At 35.8% G+C, this 26,207-nt stretch overlaps 1 protein-coding gene and 1 non-coding gene across 13 annotated transcripts in view; one reads left to right on the top strand and one right to left on the bottom strand.

Annotated features, from left to right (window-relative positions):
• The window catches only part of PROS1 (protein S), a 269,581-nt gene that overhangs the window by 160,549 nt on the left and 82,825 nt on the right, over nucleotides 1–26,207 (bottom strand). The window lies entirely within an intron of this gene.
• On the top strand, nucleotides 22,033–22,109 carry TRNAA-UGC (transfer RNA alanine (anticodon UGC)). The gene has a single exon. It is a non-coding gene; the product is annotated as a tRNA-Ala (tRNA).

Raw genomic sequence — 26,207 nt, 5'->3', positions numbered from 1 at the left:
ACCTGAAAGCACAAAAGAGCTAACTTGATCAATATCTGAAGGAACAGTATTTCAGGAAGAAGGAGCAGCAAGTTCTAAGTCTCTGAAGTCAGTAATATGCTTGGCTGTGTGAGGAAGAGTGAGGAGGGGCATAACTGGTATGGAGGAAATGAAAGGAAGAGAAGTAGCAGTAAATGACAGAGAAGTAGTCACTACCTTTGTCTGTTCGTTTAATCAGAAATAAACATTGCCTTGAAAATGTTTTACTATCCTATAAAATACTTACCCCAGATTAAGATTCCCCAAATAGAACATTTTAAAGAAGGAAATAGTCTTTTGGCTAGTCACACCGAAACTTTATTTGCACGTATATTACCTCTAGTGGGTCTTTTATAGACATCATCCTCGATTTCATCTAAGGCCAAAGAAATATATTGGAGAAGATATGCCCATGGAATCGTTTTTTTCTTACCTTCTAAGATAAATCACAGGGTTAATCATTTAATAATTTATCTTTAATTTAAAAATATGGTAAAGGTCAAGAGAATCCATTTTAAAAGTATGGGCCATAAAGCAATGGGTAAGAAGCTCTACCCAGGAAAAAGAACATTTAAACCCCATGGCTAAGGAGTCAAAATCCATAATGCTCAGTGAAGAAGATTCTTTCGGAAACTCCTTGAACCCAACATAGGGGAAAATCGTTAACAGCAGAGCACTGACAGGTCGATAAAATGATCTAAATGCTTTACAAATTTAAGACAAAAAAATGCTCAAACTAAGGGATAAGAACCATTAATGAAGTAAAGGGTTAAGTGCTGAACCTCTGCTAGAGAGCAGGCAACGGTTAAGAGGATCAAATTCAACTGACATCAATTAGGCAAAGTGAAGAAGAGGATGCTAGACTCCCAGAGAGGAAATGACATTACCATCTAATGGGGAAGACAGATATTCCTTTAAAAATCACACTGAAATTTAGAACCAAAATGAAACCAAAGGTTTTCAGGATCATTTTTATAACTTCAAGTATAAATTTACTGAGATAAAATAGAAATCTTCAAGTAGGGCATGTGAGACATATACAGCTTCTTGATCTATATTTACTTACTAGTAAGGAGAAAAACATGTTTTCTCGTAATTATCTTGAATTGTTTAGACACTTCTCTGTTTTGCAGCTATTATGAAGTTTACTCTTCCCATATCTGATTGTTTTGCAATAAAAAAGTATGTCTATCAGTAGAAATATATTTATTTTGATATGTGAATAATAATGCTGACCTCTGAAAAGGAAAAAAAAATATGCAGGAACAGGTTGGAAAATTTCTCTCCTCCTGTCTAGAAAGATAAACCTTTCAAAGATGAAACACAATTTGGTTTCTATAATTCTAACCTTTCAATTTCAAGTGAATAGAACCATTCAATATGCAAAAGATACCTTGGCACCATCACTTCTTTTTTTTTTTTTATTGAAGTATAGTGAGTTTACCATGTTGTGTCACTTTCTGGTGTACAGCATAATGTTTCAGTCATACATATACATACATAAATTTTTTTATATTCTTTTTCATTATCGGTTTCAAGATATTGAATATAGTTCCCTATGCTATACAGAAAGACACTGTTGTTTATCTATTTTATATATAGTAGTTAGTATCTGCAAATCTCGACCCCCAGTTTATTCCTACCCACCCCCTTTCCTCCCTGGCAACCATGTTTGTTTTCTATGTCTGTGAATCTGTGTTTCTGTTTTGTAAATAAGTTCATTTGCATCTTTTTTTAGATTCTACATATAAGCAATATCATATGGTATTTTTCTTTCTCTTCCCAGCTTACTTCACTTAGAATGATTATCTCCAGTTCCATTCATGTTGCTGCAAATGGCATTATTTTATTCTTTTTATGGCTGAGTAGTATTCCTGTGTGTGTGTGTGTGTGTGTGTGTGTGTAAACACCACAACTTCTTTATCCAGTCATCTGTTGATTTAGGTTGTTTCCATGTCTTGGATATTGTAACACACCCATCACTTCTAATATTACATCCTTCTTCCTGATCAGCATCTATCAGGATTAATACTTACCTGAGCTATTCAACCCAGGTCAATTGATGGTTTACTGTGAGCCAAGCCTAATGGGAATATATCATTTTGCTCAATGGTGAAAAACAAAATCTGGAGACAGCCTGTTCTGTTCATGCATTTCCTACCCCATGCTTGAAGGTGGAAGAACCCCACTTACTACTCCCAACCATTACACAACAGCCTTCTCACCTAACTCCCAGCACTACCAACAGTGTGCTATCAATGTTTCAACTGGATCCCAAGGTCCCAGAGTTTCTTCCCAGAGTTCAAGGATGAATGGGAGGAGGAGAGGAAGATGAGTAGGAGGATGACGTCCATAATCTCCAGCCTGAGATTTCTGATTGCAGCCAATCTAATCTTCACCTGAAGGGCAAACCATCCTAAGATGCTGAATGAGACTCATCTTGAATAGTTATGCTTGTCAAAATCAGGCATAGTTTGATCTTTTTATAGTGTATCAAATTATGCCACACCCATTAGGTACTGTAACTTGTTTTCAGGTAACTTCACTCACCACCGCCAACCACAAAAGTATGGATAGAGGCCATGAAAACGTTTGTCTAGGCTCATCTGCATAATGAAGTATGAGTTTATGGCCATGGTCACCTCCTGCCTAAAATTAATCCATTTCAGTCTTTTCTTCTATGAAGTCTAAGAAATAAGAGTTATCAGAAAGTCATTTCCAAGTAAATTAACCTTAAAATCTGATAAATAATTGTCCTTATCTATCTATACATATGTGTATGTACATACACATGGATATATATCATGATGAATTATACTATTTCCATTTTAAAGATTGTAGCATAATCTATTATAAATCCTAGTACTTCTACATATATACTCTACCCCTGTAACTTCTCTATACAAAACTCATTTTCATTATCAAAGCCACAGTTAATTGTCTCTTTTTTGCAGGACGACTCATTTCATGTTCTTAAAAGGATTTCCCATAACATTCTTATTAAAATTAACACCTTTTTTTCTCATGTCTCTTTTGAATCCACACTGATCCATCTCTAGCTTTCAATGCCTAACTCTCTTTTTAACTTTCTACTCCCTAAGTTCTCCTAAGCAGTCCACAATGTCACCCTTCCCAGAGTTCCTCCTTCCTCCCTGAGGCTTTCTATAGTGAATAGAAAGAAGCTGGCACCCCTTTCCCCCCAGCTACAACATAAAATCCCCATGATTTCCTTTCTGCTTTTTTTGCAGATTATGTACTAACTCTAGTTTTTTGCACATATCAACTTAAAGTACTTCTCTGATTTTGTTTTAAATAGAGCTAAGGCTTGCACATTTTATGTGGGTCAACTTATTTAATCTTCACAACCATTATGTGAAGTGAGTATATTCTTAGTCCCATTTTACAGGGGGGGAAACTGAGTCACACAGAGGTGAACTGCCAGATGACACACATTAATAAGCATAACAGAGGCATTGTGTTGCTCAACCAGTATACTAATCGACTCCTTTGTGTTCAATATTTGTCCTTTATTTATATCTTTAAAGCCTGTGCATCTCTGTTGTTTGTTCTAGTACACTAAAGACTCTATTGTTACAAGGACAATGAAATTTAATTCAAACTACACTTGAATTTTTTTAACTTGTATTAATCTTTAGGAGCTGATGCATTCAGGGGACTATAACTTGGACAGTACTGTACAAAAATGCTAATACATGAGAAAAACAAAGAAGAGATGAGAGAACTATGATGAAGCTGTATAAATAATATATGTGCTGAAATTTTTCTTTAGGAAATTCATCATCTCTTTTGAAAGTTGTCTACTGCCTCAAACCATTGCTGAAAGATTATATTAATATTCTAGTCCCTTCAAATGGATTACTTGCTTTGTCAGAGGTATCTGTGGGAGGCTTCTTGGGGATTGGACTAAAATATACCTCAAATGTTAAAACTGTGCTGCTGTTTATAGTGTACTTTTATACACATGACTTCACTTAACTATATCAGCCATGACCTCTTTCCTTTTCCTGACATGGAGTAAGTAAAAGGGACACAAATATGAGAGTGAATTTCTCAGGAAAACCTTTATTTTTATAAAGTGGAAACTAGTTCTTCATAATATACATACATCTCCCCTTTCCTAACAATGAAATAGCTATCTTAACTAATAAGAAGGTTTAGGCTACCATTGCAGGAGCATCATTTTTTGTGTGTCAGTTTCTACTAAATAGTAATCAAGCCAAAGAAATGAGGAAAGTTTGAGAGCTAGTGTCCATTCCCACAAGGTGGTAAGTAAGAATGTGCAGATCTATCTAACCATGCTCTCATTTCTTATGAAAGATATGCGTGGGTGAATTACCACAAATCAAAACCTAAAACTCTCTCTCTCACACACACACAAGTAAATATTTTTAAAAATCATTTTATTAATGTATTAATGTATAATCCTTTTCTTTTATAAACTTTTAAATTAAGTAACAGCTAATAGAAAATAGTAGTTGGTCTCTTAACTGATATTATTTATTCCTATTTCAGAAGATATGTGTCAGGTTTAACAAAACAATTGTAGCTAAACTGTGAAAGTGAAGTTACTTTGTATATATTGTACCCCTTGGGTTCCTATTATTTGGGGGGAAATTTTGTACTTTTTATATTGTTTTTTTTATTTCATACTTTTAAAGGCACTGTTCCCACTAAGTTAACAACAAAAACAATACTTAAAAGATTTTTACTGGTCAGCAAATAACAACAAATGAAGTTAAGAGCCTCATTAAGGAAAAGATCACCAGCGCTATTCTTTGTTCTGCAACCAGTAATTTTACAATAAACAGGAAATAGGCCAGTTGTTTCTCCAGTATAGACTTTTTCATAGGAATTCCTGTGATGTGATTGCCAAGAATAGATTTCTACATTTGCTTAATGGTCATTGGAGAAATGATACATTATCAAAGTAAACCAATCAATTTCTTCAGAAGCTCTCTAACTTTAATATAATAAAAACAGAACAAAATACATAATAAAAGCTTCTAGAGTGCTTAAAGAATGTTTCAAAGTGCAAGTTTCACACCCCTAACATTAATAAGCACCAAGCGCATCTCTAAACTGAGAAATAGAGTCATTATTCTCTCTGAGCTTGAGACTAAACCACTAGATAGGGTATATACCAATCTTCATGTCTGTGAGTTCTCCATTCACAGAAGGAAATTACTCAGCACATTTTTACCACCCAACAACACAGATAGCCTGCAATTCTGTTTAAGACAAATCCATATTGTGGAATCAAACAATCACTGCTGTATTAAAATTCCTAAGTAACACAAAGATCACATTAATTCACAAAATCAATCAGATTGATGTTTGAAGTCCACAAAGAAGTCACTGTAGCTGTTCTTCAACTAGTCCTTTGAATTTTTTTTTTTTTTGGCTTCCTTCCCAAAAATCAGACCCTGATACCAGCAAGTTGAATTAAAAACCTGTCATAGAGACATCTGTAAATGATATTGTAACCAATGGCCATGGCCAGATCCCAAATTTAATAACGTGTAAAATGATAAATAAAACAGGAAAAGTCCCAGACTCAACTAACATGGTGAACATTAACCAGACTCAATGGGTATTAAATTTAGAAAATCTCAACATTTAGCAGGCATTTAAAGCAAATGTAGTATTTTTCTTTGCATCACACACAACACTAGTCATGAATGAGAGCACGCAACAACCAATTTAAAACCCTTCTGAAACTGTAGGCGTATTTTTCTCCACACAGATACATCATTGATGACACTACACGGCTCCATTAATGAGGAGGCTAGGCCAATGGCAGGCAAATAACAAAGGTACAGAGGACAGTTCCATGTCACTCACTGGAACCTGCTCATTTTGTTCTTCTGGGCTTAACAGAAAAAACTTTTCATGTTATTCAGATTTTTTTTCTAGTCTGAGATATTTTCCAGGAGTCTATTTTTGCTCCTATGCTTGAGGACTGGTGGCTTACATTCTGGCCTTTAGTTAGAAATGTCTTTAAATGCCTGCACAGATCACTGAGGCAAATGATCGAGGATGCCAAATGCCAGCAGTCCTCAAGTGGTGAGTGAGCTGCAGGAAAAACACGTATTCACCGCCATGCACTAATATTTACAAGGTAATAATAAACAGCAAAAGCTCTGGAGCCAGAGTGTCTGAGCTCAGGTTCCTGCCCTGCAACGTTCTGTGCCTTTGGTCAAGTTACTCTACCTGTCTTCACTTCAGTTGCCTCGACTGCAAAAAGGAGATAATTATAAGGTGGTTGTGAGAATTAAATGAGTTAGTATGTATATGTCAAACTTTTAAAGATATATAATAGTTATATTGTTACATCTCATAACTTACAGTGGCTCAGGGGATGTTTTGATAGTATAATTATTTTCTCTATTCCCAGCAGAAAATGTAGCTTCTTTATCTACGCCACTGGTTTTTAAACTTGACTGCACGTTGAAATCGCCCAGACAATGTTTAGAAATACTCATAACTGGTATAGGCTAAAGACTAGGCATTAGAATTTTTAAAACTTCCAGAGCAATTCTAGTGCACAGACAAGTTTAAGAACCACTGATCTGTGCTACTTCTTACCTGGATGAGACACCTCTAAAAATAGAGTGAAGTTGGAGGTAGATAATGCTAATTCCTAAATTTCCCTGTGGCCTATGGCATTTGTTCTTCATCTTTTGCATACTTAGGGATTATTGGGAGGTCTTGTTAAAATAAAGATTGCTAACCACACCGCGGAGTTTCTGGATCTCTGAGGTCTGGGATGAGGTCCAAGGGTTTGCATGTCTAACAGGTTCCCACGGAGTGCTCACGTTGCTGGTCCAGTGATCAGGAGCGGCCGCAGATGAGCCGAGTAAGGACTACGCTGTTCACATCTTACGTATGGTATAGTCAGAGTTCTCCAGGAAAACAAAACCAAAAAGATGTGCATGCATGTGGAGAGAGAGGGAGAGAGAAAGAGAGAGACATTGATTTGAAGGAACTGGTTCACACTATGTGGGAGGCTTGGTGAGTACAAAATCTGCAGGGTAGGCCAGCAGGCAGAAGATCCAGGGAAGTGTTGCAATTTGAGTCCAGAGACAGTCTGCTGGCAGAATTCTTTCTTGCTTGGTGGAGGTCAGTCTTTGTTCTATACTAGCCAACTTTCAACTTTCAACTGATTGGATGAGACCCACCCACATTATGGAGGGTAATCGGTTTACTCAACGTCCACCAACTGAAATGTTAATTTCCCCAAAACACCTTTATAGAATGTCTGACTAAATAGCTGGACACCATGGCCCAGACAAGTTGACACACAAAATTAACCAGACATGTTCTCATCAGTACACAAGTGCTGAATCCAATATGAAAAAGAAATAACTTTCTTCTCTCATTCTCTTTATTATTGGAAATTACCTTGGAAAAAGTTGAGATTAATCAAATGGTGATGGAAACAATAAGTTGAATGATCCAAAGTGGTTGTGTTTGGCTATAAGCAGTGACAAAGGTCTCAGAAAACTTAGTGACCCAACAGGAACAGCTTTCTAAATAAACTTTTGAGAAGTTTATGAAAAATGGACACAGGATTCACTCCAGGCACAATTACAATGCTTACTCTTCTCCTTCCCAGCAACTCCTCCACCTTAGTGACAGGGCTCCAGAATGGTTAAAAGCCCTCTCGGTTGTCCTATTCTCTCCATCAAAATGTATTTGTCCTGTGTTCTAAAGGTTCTTAATCTCAGCTGTAACTATAATAACAAATCAAACTATAGTGTTAATATGTCATGAAGTGCAGAGATAATTTGCTGACATTGACTGATTTTTATGTGGCTTAATAAACCAAACTCCTGCCAACGTTATTTTTCCAAAGAACTGCAAAGAGACAGCAGAACTAAGCACGTGAAGGAACTTATTTTTCACGCTGGAGTCTACTGTAAGATAAGAATTAGTAGGAGAGCTTTTTCAAAACATATGCTGTGTCACTAGGCACACAGGATATAGTAATATGCCCAGTGATGGGACTGTTCCAGATAATTCAAATAAACCCCTGCCATCAGGGGTTCTCAATCCTAATTGTGTATTAAATCACCTGGTGAGATTTTATTACATACAGATGCCAGGGCTCCTCCCTAATCCAATTACGAAAGAACATCTATGTTGGCTGAGGAATCAGTGTGGTTTAACAGCTCCCCAGGTGATTCTAATATGCAACCAAAGTTGAGAACCACTGCCTTATATTAAGAAGAAATTACAAACCATGAAGTCACAGAGTTTGTAAGGAAAACTACACTATTTACCATAAAATATATAAAACCTTATGGTATCAGTTTTACTATGTATAGTTACCAACTTTATACTTACAGTCAACTGAAGTTAGAAACAGCCTAGTATGGGAGAAAATTTGGGGGAAAAACACATACAGATCTTCAGCACCTTCTAACTTATTCTCTCAGCTTTGTAATTTTCATTCACTGAAAAATTCTTACTCACTAAAGAATATCACTATGAGTACACCAGGCTCTTATTCATAACAACAATTTTCCAAATAAAATAATGATTAAAAATAGAGGGTTTTTTTCCCCCTTAGTGGGCTTTTTGTTTGCCAGTCTTGAAAGCAAACGAGTTTGAAAGTCAAATGCCCTACAACTATTCTGAAGTGTTCCTGTAATATTTGATCAAGTAGAGGAGAGGCGCTGTCCTAAGTCAAGTGAGGAACCGCCACAGTTCTAGCCCAGACAGGTCAATAAGTATTACTGATTGGCAGGTAGAGGATGAATTGTTTTAACCTGTTTATTTTAATTTCCAAAGTATTTAAATATATATCATTTAATATCTGTATTTAAACAAGATAAGATATTTAAATACTTTGATTTTAGAAAAGCAAAGTAAATCTTCAGAAATCTTATACTACAAAAGCTTTTGTCAATCTCAAAGAGGTAACTTGGGGAAAGATCAAAGAATTAATGCATACAAAGAATAAGAAATATCAGAGGACTGTTATTTCCAAAATATTTCAGATTCTAGTTTTAAGAATATTTTAGGTATCTGGGGGGAAAAAACATTAAACTATTATGTATACTTATTCAAAAGAGGCAATCTATAAATAAAATAATGCAAATGTGAAATTGTGAGTGAAGTAGGCATGTAGCTTCATGGTTGGATTATAAAGGTAATTGCTGTAATGCCATACTTCCCCACAAAATCCCAACGATTATGACTGAAATGACAACGTTATTAAGTACAGTTTTAAGCACTGATTACTTGCAGTAAATACTCCTGAGAAAACTTGGCAATCCCAGTGAATCAAAGTAAGTTTAACAGACTATGAACTGAAAGTAGGTGGTGTGAAGAGCAAGATTAGGGGCTTCCAGACAGCAACAAAGTCCACCTTTGTCTACTTTTCAGAAATTGAAATAATGAGATTAATTTACATCTTCTCAAGATCAGTCTCTTCAACTAAAGTAATACTGTAGAGCTATGGAAAGTTGGAACCACTGACAATTAGATATATTTGAACATGATTTTTATAGCTGAGAAATTTGAAAATCTAATTTATTTTCACGAACTTTAAATGTAGAAATAGAAATAGAAAATGTTTACCAAGAGCAGTGTACTCAAATAGAAGTTGAGGGAAGACACTGGGGTAGTTTGTTAACAGCAAAAAGGAAATTTTCAAAGACTTTACCAGAATGCCAGGGGCTAGTCTACAATAAACATGAGTATCAAATTGAAATTATTTCAATTATTTTAAGATGATATATTTTATTAATATGAAATTCCCAAGTGGGTAACGCTGGTGATATTTTTAATGGTGCATTTTGTTGTATTCATTTTAATTTATTTAGCTTTTCAGTATTGTTTCATCTTATTTGCAATTATGCCGTAACTAAAATAATTGCAACCATATTTGCAAATAAAGAAAGATGGAATGAGATTGTTAACAATATTGATATTAATTAATTTTGCATAATGTTAATAATTGTGACATTTATTTATATAATTTTATTATTATGTTAATTTAAGTATTAAAGTCATTATTGTGATATTAATGATACGGTGCATAATTAAAATGCAAATATTAAATATTTTAAATGCATACAGTTAGGGGGCCGGGGGGTGGGAAGGGACAGACTGGGATTTCAAAATGTAGAATAGATAAACAAGATTATATACGTATAGCACAGGGAAATATATACAAGATCTATGGTAGCTCACAGAGAAAAAAATATGACAATGAATATATATATATTCATGTATAAGTGAAAAATTGTGCTCTACACTGGAATTTGACACAACATTGTAAAATGATTATAACTCAATAAAAAAAAGTTAAAAAATAAAATAAAATAAATGCAATTAAAGCATTGTACCATATTATATGGATGTTATTTGTATAAGTCAGGTTTTTTTTTTTAATTCTTGTTTTTTATTAAAGTGTAGTCGATTTACAATGATAGTTTCAGGTGTACAGCAAAGCAATTCAGTTATACATATACATACATAATTTTTTCTTCAGATTCTTTTCTATTATAGCTCATTACAAGAACTTGAATGTATTTCCCTGTGCTATACAGGAGGTCCTTATTGTTTATCTATTTTACATACAGTAATGTGTATCTATTAATCCCAAACTCCTAATCTATCCCTTCCCTTCCTGTCCCCCATGATAACCACAGTTTGTTTTCTGTATCCTTGAGTCTATTTCTGGTTTGTAAATAAAATTTGTATCTTTTCTTTGTTTTTAGATTCCACATATAAGCAACATCACATGGTATTTGTCTTTCTCTGTCTGACTTACTTCACTTAATATGATAACCTCTAGATCCATCCATATTGCTGCAAATGGCATTATTTCATTCTTTTTATGGTTGAGTAGTATTCCATATATATATGGAATATATATATATATATATATATATACATATATACACACATACATACATATACACATATCACATCTTCTTTATCCAGTCATCTGTCAATGGATATTTAGGTTGTTTCCATGTCTTGGCTATTATAATAGTGCTACTGTGAACATCAGGGTGCATGTGTCTTTTCAAATTATAGTTTTATCCAGATATATGCCTAGGAGTGGGACTGCTGGATCATATGGTAAATTTATGGTAAGACACCGACCACTCTCCTCTGCTTCAAGGAGGACTTTCAAGAAAAAGTTCAACAAGTATGGCTGTAGTTTCTCCTCTTGCTCATTGAACTGTCGACTACATCTCTCAGCCTGCATTATACAACCAAAATGTTGCTACTCTGATTAAATTAAACAGATAATGAGAACATATTATGACAGCACTGTAATATACACTTGAAGGGATGCTCAAGGATAATACACAGTCTTTGAGGAAAGAAAGATAGTAATTTTTGTAGTTTGCAGACTCAATAAGCATATAGGACAGATGCACAGAAAATAATACATTTTAACAAACCCCGTTATAGCTCCCACAAGAAATATAATAATTACTAAGCACATATGGGAACGGGAGAAAAGCCTAAGCATTAAAGTGAGGAGCTGTCAGTACTCTAAGACAGGAGACTTCCTTTTGTTCTTAAAAGAATTGGATATCCAGTCATCTGTCAATGGACATGTAGGTTGTTTCCATGTCTTGGCTATAGTAAATACTGCTACTATGAGCATTGGTGTGCATGTATGTTTTTGAATTAAGATTCCTTCTGGATATATGCCCAGGAGTAGGATTGCTGGATCATATGATAAGTCTATTTTTAGTCTTTTGAAGAATCTCCATCCTGTTTTCCATAACGGCTGCACAAAACTACATTCCCACCAACAGTGTAGGAGGGTTCCCTTTTCTCTACACTCTCTCCAGCATTTATTATTTATTGACTTTTTAGTGGTGGCCATTCTAACTGGTGTGAGATGATATACCTTATTGTAGTTTTAATCTGCATTTCTCTGATAATTAGCGATATTGAGCATTTTTGCATGCGCCCACTGGCCCTTTGTATGTCTTCACCGGAGAATTGCTTGTTTAGGTCTTCTGCCCATTTTTGGATTGGGTTGTTTGTTTTTATTATTATTATTAAGTTGCATGAGCTGTTTATATGTTCTGGAAATTAAGCCCTTGTCAGTCTCATCTTTTGCAAATATTTTCTCCCATTCTGTAGGTTGTCTTTTTGCTTCGCTTATGGTTTCCTTTGCTGTGCAAAAGCTTATAAGCTTAATGAAGTCCTATTTGTTTATTTTTGCTTTTATTTCTATTGCCTAAGTAGACTGCCCTAGGAGAACATTGCTAAGATTCATGTCAGAGGATGTTTTGCCTGTATTTTCTTCTAAGAGGTTTATAGTGGCTTATCTTACTATTCAGCCATAGTAAATAGAATAATGCCATTTGCAGCAATAGATGGACCTGGAGATTGTCATCCTAAGTAAAGTAAGCCAGAAAAAGAAAGAAAAATTCCACAGGATAACACTTATATGTGGAATCTAAAAAGAAAAAGACAAACTTATTTACAAAACAGAAACAGACTCAGACATAGAAAACAAACTTTTGGTTTACAGGGGGTGGAGAGAGAGTGGAAAGGGATAAATTGGGAGTTCAAAATTCACAGATATTAATTAATATATATAAAATAGATAAACAAGTTTATACTGTATAGCACAAGGAACTATATCCAATATCTTGTAGTAATTTATGGTGAAAAAGAATATGAAAATGAATATATGTATGTTCATGTATGACTGAAGCATTATGCTGTACACCAGAAATTGACACAATATTGTAAACTGACTATACTTCAATAAATATGTATATGTATATGTATAAGTATATGTGTGTGTGTGTATATATGTATATACACACACACACATATATATATACACAAAAAATGGAAAAAAAGAAAAGAAAAAGAATTGGATAGAGAGGAAGGGGGCAGATTTCCCCATTTATATCCTGAATAAAAGCACATCACTGGCAATAATCAGGATCTGAGAAACATTATAAAGAAATTACCAGTTATGAAAGACTGGACAAGAGTGAAGATGACTATAAAAGATTTCTAAGTTCCAAATCTGAGAACAGGAAAACAAAGTCAAAGTAAGTCTGAGGGGAAATTTCATGAGAGAAAAGTTTGTTTGGGTTTGAATATGTTGAATTTTCAGTCATTTGGAGGACAGCCAAAACAAAATGAAGACCAACATGAGAAATGACAACAGAAGGCCACTGTTACCATTTCTGCTACTGGGAAAAGCACCATCACTGCATTTTTTTTTTAAATTTTGACCACAGGCTCTCTTCTTTCGACATGAAACAGAGAGCAATGGATATTCTCAGTGAAGGTTTCAGTGGAATCCCCAGGACTCCACAATTGCCAGTATCGCTGAGGAATGAAATTCAACTCAGGGACCTTGAGTCAAGCCTCCTCCCACAGCTTTTCTTATAGGCTTACTTTCCTACACTCACCAAAAGTTTTTCTAACTCTTCCAAGGGTCTTGGAACTCATTAACTTGAACTTTACTCCAAAGATGCTAGAAAACTGTGCATCTGGTGAAGGGCCTAGAATACCAAGGTAAAGAGTAAGTGGCATGATCACCTTTCACTCTCTGGAAAGATGGCAGTGTGCAAGCTCCCCACCAGGAGATTAACAAAATGACCACAAGTGTTTCTCACATTTTGCAACCTGATGTCTTCTAGAAATACAGAGTAACCCAAGTAACAACCAGGTCCATGTTATCCAGGCTCAGCTCAGACTTACAGTCAAGGAAACATAATTCTGTCCTTCCTCAGTATCTTCCAGAGGTTGGTTCTGGGACAACCCCCGCCCCCTGCCCCATACCAAAATGGGGTGGTATTTGCACACAGCCTATGCACAGCCCCCATATACTTTAAGTCATCTCTTGATTACTAATTATACTGAATACAATGTAAGTGCTATGTAAATAGTTGCCAGTGAGCAGCAAATTCAAGTTTTGCTTTGGGGGACCTTCTGGGATCTTCTAAGATGTCCTTTTTAAAATGGCCACAAGTGGGAAACAGACTTTAAAAGCTACAAATCATCTTACATATCCATTGTCTCCACTTTTATAATTCTTAACACTCCCACAAGGATAGTGCAGCTCCTAAAAATCTTCCTCTCTGATACCCTCAACTCCCAACCAAGCACCCTACTCAGCTCCACCATCCTGTGAGGGTTTTTGCCTTTCCTTCCTCTCTCAGTTTCCCACTATCCTATTCTTTCTTCTCTTCTCAAAGTAAATACTCCACCCTCTCTTTTTGAGTTTTTGCTCTTTTTGAGTTTTTGTTTTTGTTTTATTTCAGTGGCCCAAAGCAGCATCAGAGTAACAGAAGGACTGATAAGAGTTATCCTTGGATGTCTGGGGCAAGGAGGAAAAAAGGGACAAAAGGGGAGGGGTAAGCATTCACACATAAACATTTTTTTTGTTCCCATCACATGTGAACACTTAGTTTCCAAATAATTTACTGTTATTGTCTTTTATTTTACTCTCAAACTCCAGGCTCTTCAGAAGACAGCTAGAATTCTCAGGATGTCTACAGATCATTCTCTTTTAGGACCCCCTGGGCTTTTGGAATCAGTGGGAAACCGAATAAAAATCTCCATAGTGAAATGCAACCACAGAGACCTCAAGAGTCCTCTAACCGTGGAGATGCCAAATGTCTTCAATGCTTCCCTGGCACCTGAGATGAACAGTGGGGCACACTGCAGGCCCAGGTGCTCACAGTCTGTGGCTCTGCTTCCACTCACCAGGAGGCAAGTGTGGGACTTCTGTCTGCCCCAAGAACTAGTGAGCTAACATTTCCACTTTGCCTCTTTTTCTCACAGACTCTGTTTTTGTCCTATTTTGCATTTAATGAGTAAGGAGAAGTATGACTTACTGATTAATCAAATTTTATTTACTTTTTTAAGTGTTAGAGTACTACCAAGAAAGAAAAGCCCTATAAAAATATAGAATATGCTCCTTTTTTCCATAAAATGTGCAAGGAATTTTAGGTTATTGGTAGTAAACATCTAGCGAAGCAGAGATTTTTTAATATCAATATCTTGTTTCAATTACATAAAGTACAAACATAAAAAAAAATCCTTTGGCACATACTTGTACCTTGATAAATATTCATAAACTAACCATTCTCCTTCAAGAGACTAAGTTATTGATAGTGGTTGCAGATAATAGTCTCTTTGCTAGAAAATTAAAACATTACTTTTTTCTGGAAAAACAAAAAAAATTTAAGCAGATTTGCTCTTAAGGAGTCTAATTTCAGGTAGTTTATTTGAATCATGTTCTCTATGATAACTGTACACATCTTAGTAGTTAGCATAAATGTATCAGGGAGCGTCACATTCTTAATTTTCATTACAGAACAAATCACAGTGTATAAGTTTGGAGGGGTTGTAACTGTGGTAGCGAATGTACTTCCTACTCAACTGGTCCAGCTCCAATTCAATTATGTGATATGTAACTACCCATTATACCTACTTAACTGTTTATTCAGCTGAGTACAGAGGCATCAAGCTAAGTAGCACCAAGTGGTTTCAGATTTTACTTAAGTGCAAGATTGCTTTATAGACATTTTAGAGTTATAACTGCATAGTAGATAACAATTACATGAAATAAATGAAAATCATCCAGAATGAATGAATTCTTATTTAAAGCGTAAGATGAACGCTTTACTGGGATGAAAGAAAATCTGAGTTTTTCTTAATTTTGGATAGCTCTTCTGTGGATGCATATGTTTAATAGCATTATAAAATATCACTTCTAAGACACCATTATATTTGCAGACAGCATATTCTCAGGTCACAAAGTTATGATTCGTATATATCACGTCACTTACCATGCTGGCAAGTGTTGCCAGTCTGAAATATAAAACAGAGAGGATAATAAAACTTTAACAAGCAGCAATAAAACTAATGAAATATAATCTCAAATATACTGCTCTAATTCATCCAGAGAGGAAACACAATCACCCAATCCTGAGGATGAGGAAATGAAGCCAGCTCCATAAAAACACATATTCATCATAGTAGCATGGGTCATTTTAGAATTAGAACTAAAGAGAATTCAAGCTGGTTACAGTAGTGTAATTATCATGGCCAAATAGATGAGGATGACAGTATGAAGCAACAGTTCACAAATGCTTATTTTGGCTCCATATTTAAAGCTATGGAAATGAAAATATTGATGTTATTTTTAATAGGGATAATCTTTCATGCTGAGGACAGAGAAATTTCATGATAGTTAGATTGAGCAGCATTTAATAAGTTAGTTATGACTTCCAAGATCAATATGTAAGTGGGTCATAAGTTTATTTACATATGGTTTGTGTGTGCCTATAATAACCATGCAATCTAGTCCAAAATAACTTCAGGTTGATGTTTATTACTGTGTCCCTTGAGGTTGTAATTTGACAATTGTGTTTCCCCCTCTTTATTTCTTGTCATTCTCATCTGCTTTTGAGAACCTAGAATTCCAAATTTAAGAGTAAGGGAGGAGAAAGGAAGGGAGAGGAAAGAGGAAAGGTACAATTTGTTACATAAGTCCTTTCTCTGTAGCTGTGATGTTCTGCACACAAAAGTGATTTAAGTCAGCCAGCTAAACAACAGGCAACGGACTTACCCAAAGACAAAATTAGATAGACAAAGCTTTCTTTTCCTTTCAGTAGACAACCTCTGTGATTGTGCATATGGTATAGTTTACGCATCCAAATAAATTAGTAAAGAGGAACAGGTGGATAGTTGCTCATTCTCAGAAGTATCCACAAGACAACTAGGAGTTCTGTGCTTAGTTCCCACTGAGGAAGAGTTTGGTAAAAATTAGAGTAATTCGTATCAGTGATTGACTTCTATGATCCAAGGAGGCTAAAGAAATAATGTCAAGTGGGGTCAAGCAATGAATAAGACTAGATACGGGGTTCTGTTCAGGTATATTTAAGATGAGCAGAAGTAAAGAGAAAGATGGTGTACAGAGATTACATAGAAGTTTGGAACTTTTGTTAATCGAAGAGAAACGTAAATGGACTAGCAGAAATATTTCCCTAATAGAATGAACTCGCAAATAGATCATCTACCACAGGCTGAACTGACTGAAGCATTTTAAACAACTCAAACTAATAAGGTGCTCGAAGTACAACAATGGAAAAAAATTAGGTGTCACATGAAAAAAAAAGTATGAACGTACGAGTGAATTTTTCTTTTTTAAGTCTAGGTTTTTTCAGAGTAGAAAATAAAATATAAGGTTTGACTTTAATATAAATAATCAAATTCATTGTACTGACTTTCTGTTGTCTTGTTTAATCTTTTAAAAATATACCCCTACCCACTGGTTTTATTTGTTTGGTTGATAGGAGTACAAATGTTGGCCTCAAAGTTGTCCCCTTCTAAAAGACACTCACTGTTTCTAAACTGGCCTGAAATGTTAATATCTAGGTAATGTATTTTCCATCTTTAAAGTGATAATTATTACTTACCTCTAAGGGGTGACCCGAGAATACAAGAGAAAAAAAAAAAAACGCTTTATAGTAATGAAATAGTGAGGTTTGCAAGAGTTCTAGATTGACAAAGGGTTAGCACCACTATTTTGGTACTCAGTATAAATGGCTGATAATTCTTTTCACTAAAAGTAGAGCCAAAACAACGTCTGTATCGCCTTCCTGCTTTCCCTGATCACTAATAATTCTCTCAGTCTATGATGGAAGAGGGGGAAACCTCAATATAAAGAGTATATACTGATAATATCTTTAATATGAAGAATGTTCTGTGAAATAGGAGAACCAAATTAATTCACGTTAATGTTTTAATAGAAATTTGGGTTCTTAGATTAATAAAGTTTGAAAGTTTGAAAATGATTTTTTTTTTTTTTTGGAGCTTACTTTCGTTATAAGGCATTCATGTAGCGCCATCGTGTGGTAAACTAAGCACATATCAGTTTGTTTAAAACAGTGTGAAAAGTCCCTAAAAACAAAGGTGTTATTTGTTTTGGTTTACGCTGATAAACTTTATCTTCTCAAAAAGAGTCTAGAAAGAGTAACCTGTAATAACTTCATACCCTGGATCTAAGCCCAAGCACTTACTTACCAGCGAGCTTGGTATAGTGTGTGTTTGAAGTCAGAACGAAGACATTAGCTGAGAGGATCGGAGGGAGCAAATAACATTTCCCATTGTTTAATATGTTGGGTATCATATGTTAAGGCAATAGACATGCATCTGTGAAGCTGACCAAAACTTCCTCATTAATGTTAGTTACCACATAGCTAGATTAGAGATTATCATAGTTACTGAAGTAAGACAGAGAAAGACAAATATCATTTGATTTTACTTATATGTGGAATCTAAAAAAAAAGATACAACTGAACTTATATACAAAACATAAATAGACTCAAAGACATAGAAAACAAACTTATGGTCACCAAAAGGGAAAGTGGGGAGGGATAAATAAGGATAATGGGATTAACAGGTACACACCACTATATATATACTAAATAAATATACAACAAGGATTTACTGTATAAAACAGGGAACTATATTCAATATCTTGTAATAACCTATAATGGAAAAGAATCTGAAAAAGAATAGATATATGTAAAACCGAATCACTTTGCTGTACACCTGAAACTAACACAGCGTAGTAAATTAACTATACTTCCATTCTTTTTAATGGTTAAAAAAAAGACCTATCAACTATTCAAAATTGTGTTCTTATGTAATTATTTCCAAAATCACAAGTTAGAATTAAAATGATCGTTTATAACCATAGTGCCTTTTTATCTCACTGAAAAAGAATCTGGGGACATGAATGGACAAATTTAAGTGCACATATGGGGCAAATCAGAGCAATTTAAATTGGAAATATTAAACACACAGCATGACATTGTACTTTTCTCACTTACATCATTTGCATCTGTTTTCAAAAGTACAAAATCAAATGTTAGCTCCAACTCTCCTCTAGTTAATTTTCAATATCATCTCTAACACTGATGGATGGGTATAATTATTCCAATCATGGTCACAGTGAGGTTATTTTAACGAATTTATATTTTACAAGTTAAAACTTTTCTTGCAAGGTCAGAACATGGAACTCAAAAACACAAATTGGTAAAGGGCTGATTCTGGATTTGAATATGAAAGGTCTTCTTATAAAGCCTTTTAAATTCTTTTCAAGAAATATACAAAAACTTAAATACAGCAAAGACCACAGAGTAATGAGATTCTCTTAGTGACTTCTCTCACTTTAGAAAGTTATTAAATGAGCTAGTAAAATTTTGGCCTGTAATTAATAGTTTAAAATGAAAGAAATGGAGTCATTTCATTTAAACTCCATTATCTTTGTTTTTTCTTTATTTTACTTTCTGTTTTAATTGATTTTTTTGTCGGCGGGGAGGGGGTAATTAGGTTTACTTATCTGTTATGGAGGTACTTGGGGTTGAACCCAGGACATTGTACATGCTAGGCATGTACTCTACCATGAGAGCTATACCTTCCCCCACTCCATTGTCTTTATATGTGGTTTTAAGAAATGTCAACTGCTTTCAAACATATTTCAGATTATAAAATTTAAATACACCACTCCAACTTTGTAGGAGAAAATCCTAACTTACTTTATTCTGTTACCGTCTTTATAACACCAACCACAGCAGGTGAGGGAGGTTAAGAAGAAAAAACTTCCAGTTGCAAAATAAGTGAGTCATGAGTGTGAAATGCAGTGTGAAAAATAAAGTCAATAACTATATAATATCTCTGTGTGGTGATGTGTTTTTAAAAAGCACCAATTACTAAATTTAAAAAACATAAAAACTATCAACAGATAATAAAATCGGAAAGGACATAACTATAAATCTAAATTTTTGGCCTTAAGCTGTCATTAATTGTACAATTTCCTTCAATTTGACATAATGTCTTTCTACAACACATTCATGAGTTTATAATAGTTCATATAAAATGTTTGTTCTGATGAAATTTAGTAGAAAAGAAGAGTATCTGCATTTGAGAGAGAAGGGGGAAAAATGGCATAGTAAGTAAATGTCCTAATGAAGAAAGAAAAAAAATGTATTGAGTAGAGATGGAGATTATCTAACCCAAAGATAAGATTAGCACTATTATTTTGGTTATCGGTGTCTATTATGCAAACAAAGCAAACTCAGTAAACAGACATAATAAAACAAGTAGAAAGCCTAGAGAAATCTTGACAATCTTAAAGGACTTAATAATTAAGGAAGGTGAGACCACAATTAAGACCAGTCCACAAGTTAGTTACTTAATTGCCTGCCAATCCCACAAAAATTTTAATTCAGCCACCACAGGTTTGATACAACACGAGTGTCGGGGCAGTTGCTGATGGTAGGGCTGCAAATCAAAAGTCTCCTGAATCTTCAGCCCTCGTGAAGGAGATGAACAGCTTCCAGTCAATATGGCTATGGGGTAACATCAAGGAAGGACCATTGTTCAGCTTTATAGATACATGCCTGTTGTCTTAAGGACAAGGAAGAATGGAGGCAATCATTAGTCAACATTCTTTTGACTGCAAGTAACTGAAACTCATTTGAGATGACTGAAGCAAAGAAGGGTATCCGTTTTATGGATGTAAGTGTATAGTGCTATTCAAAGAGTGATCCAAAGACCTAGTGTTACAGAAACGACAGGCCAGTCAAGAAACAAGCACCACTCAGAGGGTTGGAGTACTTAGATGTATTATGCGGGCGGGCTCAGAGGGGCTTCTGCTCCAAAGCTCTGAGCCCCTTCAAGATGTGCACATGAGGTTTTATAGGGTAAAGTACAAGCTTAGGGTATTCGGCCAATAGGCATGGAACAACTTTAGCAGCATTATCATCACAAAAGTGGAGGCGGGGAGGCAGCAAACCAACATTCCAAAACCAGATATGTATCTTTGAAAATCCAGCTGGCTAGCAAAAAAACATAAACAGCAAACCAACACTAATTAACTTAGATTTACAAGTTAGTCTAGCAGAACTCAGATCAGTATTCCAATACTTAGATTTGTGAGTTATCTTGTTAGACCAGCCCTGTTTTTCCTTCACACTAGGTGGGATTAGCTACAGAAATTGAGAGGAAGCACTTAGAAAGCTGTGCAGCGTTGATAGAGTACTTTTTTGTTTACTGAGTCTTTAATAAAATCTGTATTAGTTTTTTGTGGCCACTGTAACAGATTAGCATAAACTTGGTGGCTTAAAGCAACAGAGATTAAGTCTCTCCTAGTTCTGGAGACCACTCCAGCCATCCTCTTTAAAATGCCTTGAGCTCGTGAGGCATCTTTGCCAGCATAAGCAGAGAGCCGAAAGTGCTGGACAGTTTACAGCCACCACCGCCCCCCAGGATGGCTGCAAGCCAATGACTGATGGGTGAGGGAGTACGAAAGCCCAGCAACTTTGCCTTATGTCAGGACAAATAGTGCATTGTAACTTACATTCCAAAGTTCCCCTGCTGGATCAGGCTGTCACCACCCTTGCTTGAAATAGCACCCTTGCTGCTTACCTTCCCTCTCTTGCTTCCCTCACTCCCTTACCAGTTTATCTGGGAGCACTTCCTTAATAAATTACTTGCATATGAATCCCCTGCTTCATGTCTCCTTATAGTCAACAAACTCACCTATCACAGGGGTATTTCACAGATAACTTATTTTATCCCCTTAGACTGGTGAACCCAACCTAAGACAAAAGCTATCTCATACAAAGGATGATACGAGCATCTTTAATGAGGACTGAAGAACCAGAACCAGATCATCCAGCTTGCTTTCTGGGCCTCTGGAGCCTCGTGAACTATTCCCTGTGCTTCTCTCTGCATGTCTACTTTATTTTTGTCTCTGCACACATCCATCTCTCCTTTACTGTACATGACCATAGCTTTCCATCTAACTTTTTGCTCTCCATTTATAATTTCCTTTCATGTAATAAAGTAACTTTCCACAATTTACTCATTAAGTTTCCAATATTTTATATTAAAAAGTTTATTTCAATGATCATGACACAGCTCTACAGATTACAAAACTCTTTATAGTGTTAAGTCAGATTGGGGGGCAGGGTATAGCTCAGTGGTAGAGCATGTGCTTTGCATACAAGAGGTCCTGGGTTCAATCCCCAGTGCCTCCATTAAAAAACAAACAAATAAATAAGTAAACCTAATTACCTCTCCCCTCAAAAAAAAAAAAAAAAACACCAAACGAACAAAAGTCATAAGCCAGATTGATTACTTCTCAGTCCCATTCAAGTGTGGAATACAAGTGGATCTGATTAATCTAGCTTATACTGGGAGAAAGTGGTAATGATGTTGGGTAGGATCAGTAGAGTTGTATAGTATACAAATGACTGCCAAGTCCCACCCCTGTTGGAAGATTTTTCTCTCTTAAGCGAAGAGACACATGGTATGGACAGAAACCACCCATGTCCAGGCTGCAGGGGACATTGGGAGGGAAACACGAGAAGCCTCATTCTCGGACCTTGGAGAACAAACTGAGAAACCTTGACTAGCAGGGAAGCATATCTTGAAACAGTAATGTATTTGTCTTAGATTAAATAAATTAAAACCTAATTCAGTATAATGTGTCTGAGACATAATTAAGTTCTTGTTCATTCAACACACACACACATGTATATATGGGGTAGGGGAACATTCTTTAGGAACTGGAGATCAAAGGTGAGGAAAAAAAGATATCATTTTTGCTTTAATGTTACACATTATTTAGAAGGGTAGATGGATATTAATAAACAAATGATCATTACAAACAGAGAAGGCTATGGTGCTAGAGTAGATAATAAGGGAAACTGATCTGTCACAGGACAGGAAGGGCCTCCCTGAATAAGTGATGATTAAACTGAGAAGTGATGGCAGAGTCAGGGTGAGCTAAATAAACTGAAAGGAGGGGCTGGTGGAGTTCTAGGGTGAAGGAATAACATGGGCCAAAGCCCTGTGAATAGTCATTTAAGAGACCGAGTAAGGCCCTGAGTGACTTGAGAGCAAAGTGACTTGGGGGTGTGGCAAGTATGAGACTAGTCTGGTAATGCAGGCCAGACAGTGCAGAAAGTAGAATGTTAAGCTGAGAATGTTGATCTTTATCTAGGAAACTTGGAAGCCACTGAAGAGATTTCAACCAGAGAGTGGTGACTAGACCACTGAGGAGAATCAATAAAAAGCAGCAAACATGTGAATAATGAACAACCAGACAGCAAATGATTGTAGCCATAACAAGTGCAGAGTGACTGTGGCCAGAAGCAGTGGTGCTGAAGATGGACAGAAATAAATACTTTTGAGAAAGATTTGGGCACTAATATCAACAAAGATATACTAAAGCAGAAAAATGTTTGGTCCGAATACAGACAGAATGAATCATTCTTTCTAGAGTAAAACAGAGAGTCTTCACAGAAATAGCATTAAGTATACACTTGAACAATGAATTAAAGTTTGACAAGGGCAAGTGAAGGTTACGTAGAGAAAACAGCATGATAAAATCAGTGGACACTTAAAATGAAGATTCTTGAGAGTAGAAACTTTTTTTGATGCTTTTTTTTTTTCTTTCAGTCCTCAGGAGTTATCATAATGCTTGCCCTACACTAGTTCAATAAATGAATGTGTTCATCAAAAAGTGCACAAACAATAAATGCTGAAGAGGGTGTGGAGAAAAGGGATCACTCCTACACTGCTGAAGGGAATGTAGTTTGGTGTAGTCACTATTGAGAACAGTATGGAGATTCCTCAAAAAGCTAAAAGTAGACTTAACATATGATCCAGGAATCCCACTCCTGGACATATATCTGGAGGGGATTCAAATTTGAAAAGATACATGTACCCCAATGTTCTTAGCAGCACTATTTACAATAGCCAAAACATGGAAACAAGGTAAATGTCCATTGACAGATGACTGGATAAAGAAGCTGTGGTATATTTATACAATGGAATACTACTCAGCCATAAAAGAATAAAATAATGCCATTTGCAGCAACATGGATGGACCTGGAGATTGTCATTCTAAGTGAAGTAAGCCAGAAAGAGAAGGAAGAATACCATATGGTATCACTCATGTGTGGAATCTTAAAAAAAATAAAAAGGACACAAATGAACTTATTTACAAAACAGAAACAGACTCACAGACATAGAAAACAAACTTATGGTTACCCAGGGGGAAAGGGTGTGGGAAGGGATAAATTGGGAGTTCAAGATTTGCAGATACTAACTACTATACATAAAATAGATAAACAACAAGTTTCTTCTGTGTATCGCAAGGAACTATATTCAATACCTTGTAGTAACCTATAATGAAAAACAATATGAAAATGAATATATGTATGTATATATATATGACTGAAGTATTGTGCTGTACACCAGAAATTGACACAACATTGTAAACTGACTATACTTCAATAAAAAAAAGGAACAAAGTAAAATAAATGAATGTGTTCAGAAAATAAGTGCATCCAGGGTAGCTGAACTGTGGACTGAACGGAAGAAATTCAAGATAGAGAATGACCATGGAAACAAAGACAAGAAGATGAGTTTGAACCTCCTCCTCTAAGCAGTAGACACCGTTTTGAGGCACAAAAATAACTTGATGGAGCTTTGTTTTCAAAATATAAGTATTAACAAGAAAATAGGATGAATACAAGGCTATTAGAAAGTTGAGGCAAAAAGACATTTGAGAGGCAAGTGCATAACCTGGGTGAGACAGAATGTGAGCCTAGGGCAGGAGCACAGTGGTGGTAGATGAGAAGAGGTAACAAATCCCAAGCACATTTTAGTGATAGAATTGACGAGACATGGTAACCAAATGAATATGTGGGAGGGAAACAAAGGGAGAAAGAAGCATGAGATCACAGATGAATGAGGTTTTTAGGGAAAGTGCCTAAGTAAATTATGATCCTTTTACTTAAGATAAAGAACACAAGAGGAACAACAGACTTGCAGGGGTTAATAAAAGTGCAGTTTGGGGCTCTATTAATTTTGCAATGCCAGGTATGTGTTGGAGATATTCTAGAGTTACAGAATGAAAGCCCAACAGAAATCAGGGCCAGAGATAAACCTTTAGAAGCCATGTTCAAAGAGTTCAAACTCTCCAAATGGAATATGCACACAACAGCTGAACTCAGCAGTGCAGCAATTTACAAGAAGTCACAGGAATAAGGGCTGTTCTCTTGGAGCATCCATTTTACTCTATGGCAAATAATTTCAAGCATTTGCCATGAAAAACAATTTAAAATTAACCTCACAGTAGGTAATTCTTGCTGAAAAATTCAGTTTCCAGGAAGAGGTTAAGGAAATGATTCCTAGAATATGAGAAACAAAAAATCGTTCGGGAAAAAAGAATCCAAGGCAAATGGAAAAGTACCACATGGTGGGTTAACTGAGAAATTTTATGAACAGGAATGGCTAATTTCAATTTGTGGTTGCTTCTTTTATGGTACACTTAATTGACATCTGGTACATTGAAGGGGTTCAAAATGAGTCTCCCCAAAATGTGCCCCAAAACTTTTTCAGGAGGATTATTTTAAGCTAAAGGCTTTGAGACCCTCCAGATTCAACAGAAACTTCTGTCCCTTCCTTAATTACGTAGGAGAATTTAAATTGGTCTTTCCCAGAATAAAAGTTATGAGAAGATATAAGTTTTATCCAGGTGACCCATACGCATGGCAGGGCAAACATCTAACTATCCCACATCTGCTCTTCTTCTTACCGTCCTGTGAATGACCCATCTGTCTTTGGAAGCCCCAGACCGCATCCAGTTTCTTAGCTCAGAACAGCATACAGATCTCACTTTCCTTTCTGTCTTTGAACCTCTCATATACATGGAGTGTCTGACCTTCCCATGTATGTGAGATTCCCATACATACAAAATTAAATTTTATGTTTTCTGTTATTACTTCTCGTATTAATTTAATTCTTAGACCAGCCAGAAGGACTTAAAAGGGTCGAGGAAAGGCTTTTTTTCCCTCCCCCACAGTATCAAACCTTTAGTAAGTCTGTTACACATTGTACCAGCTACGTTCAGGAGAACGTAGGTGGAGAAAGGAGTTCATCTTCTATATCTGGGCTGATACTGTCCTTACAGATACCAGAATGATAGTGAAATAGTATATAAAATAAACTACACCAGAAGCAGCAGGAACTCAAAGTCAGAGGTGGCTAAGGGAAACTTAAATGCCCTCCCTGCCACCCCTACACACCACATCCCAGAGAGATGGCATCGGACCCATAGTATA

The sequence above is a fragment of the Vicugna pacos genome, chromosome 1 (genome assembly GCF_048564905.1).
Source record: "Vicugna pacos chromosome 1, VicPac4, whole genome shotgun sequence".
Classification (NCBI taxonomy): Eukaryota; Metazoa; Chordata; class Mammalia; order Artiodactyla; family Camelidae; genus Vicugna; species Vicugna pacos.
The sequence above is the reverse complement of the archived record's forward strand: the minus strand, read 5'-3'. Positions and strand labels throughout refer to the sequence as shown.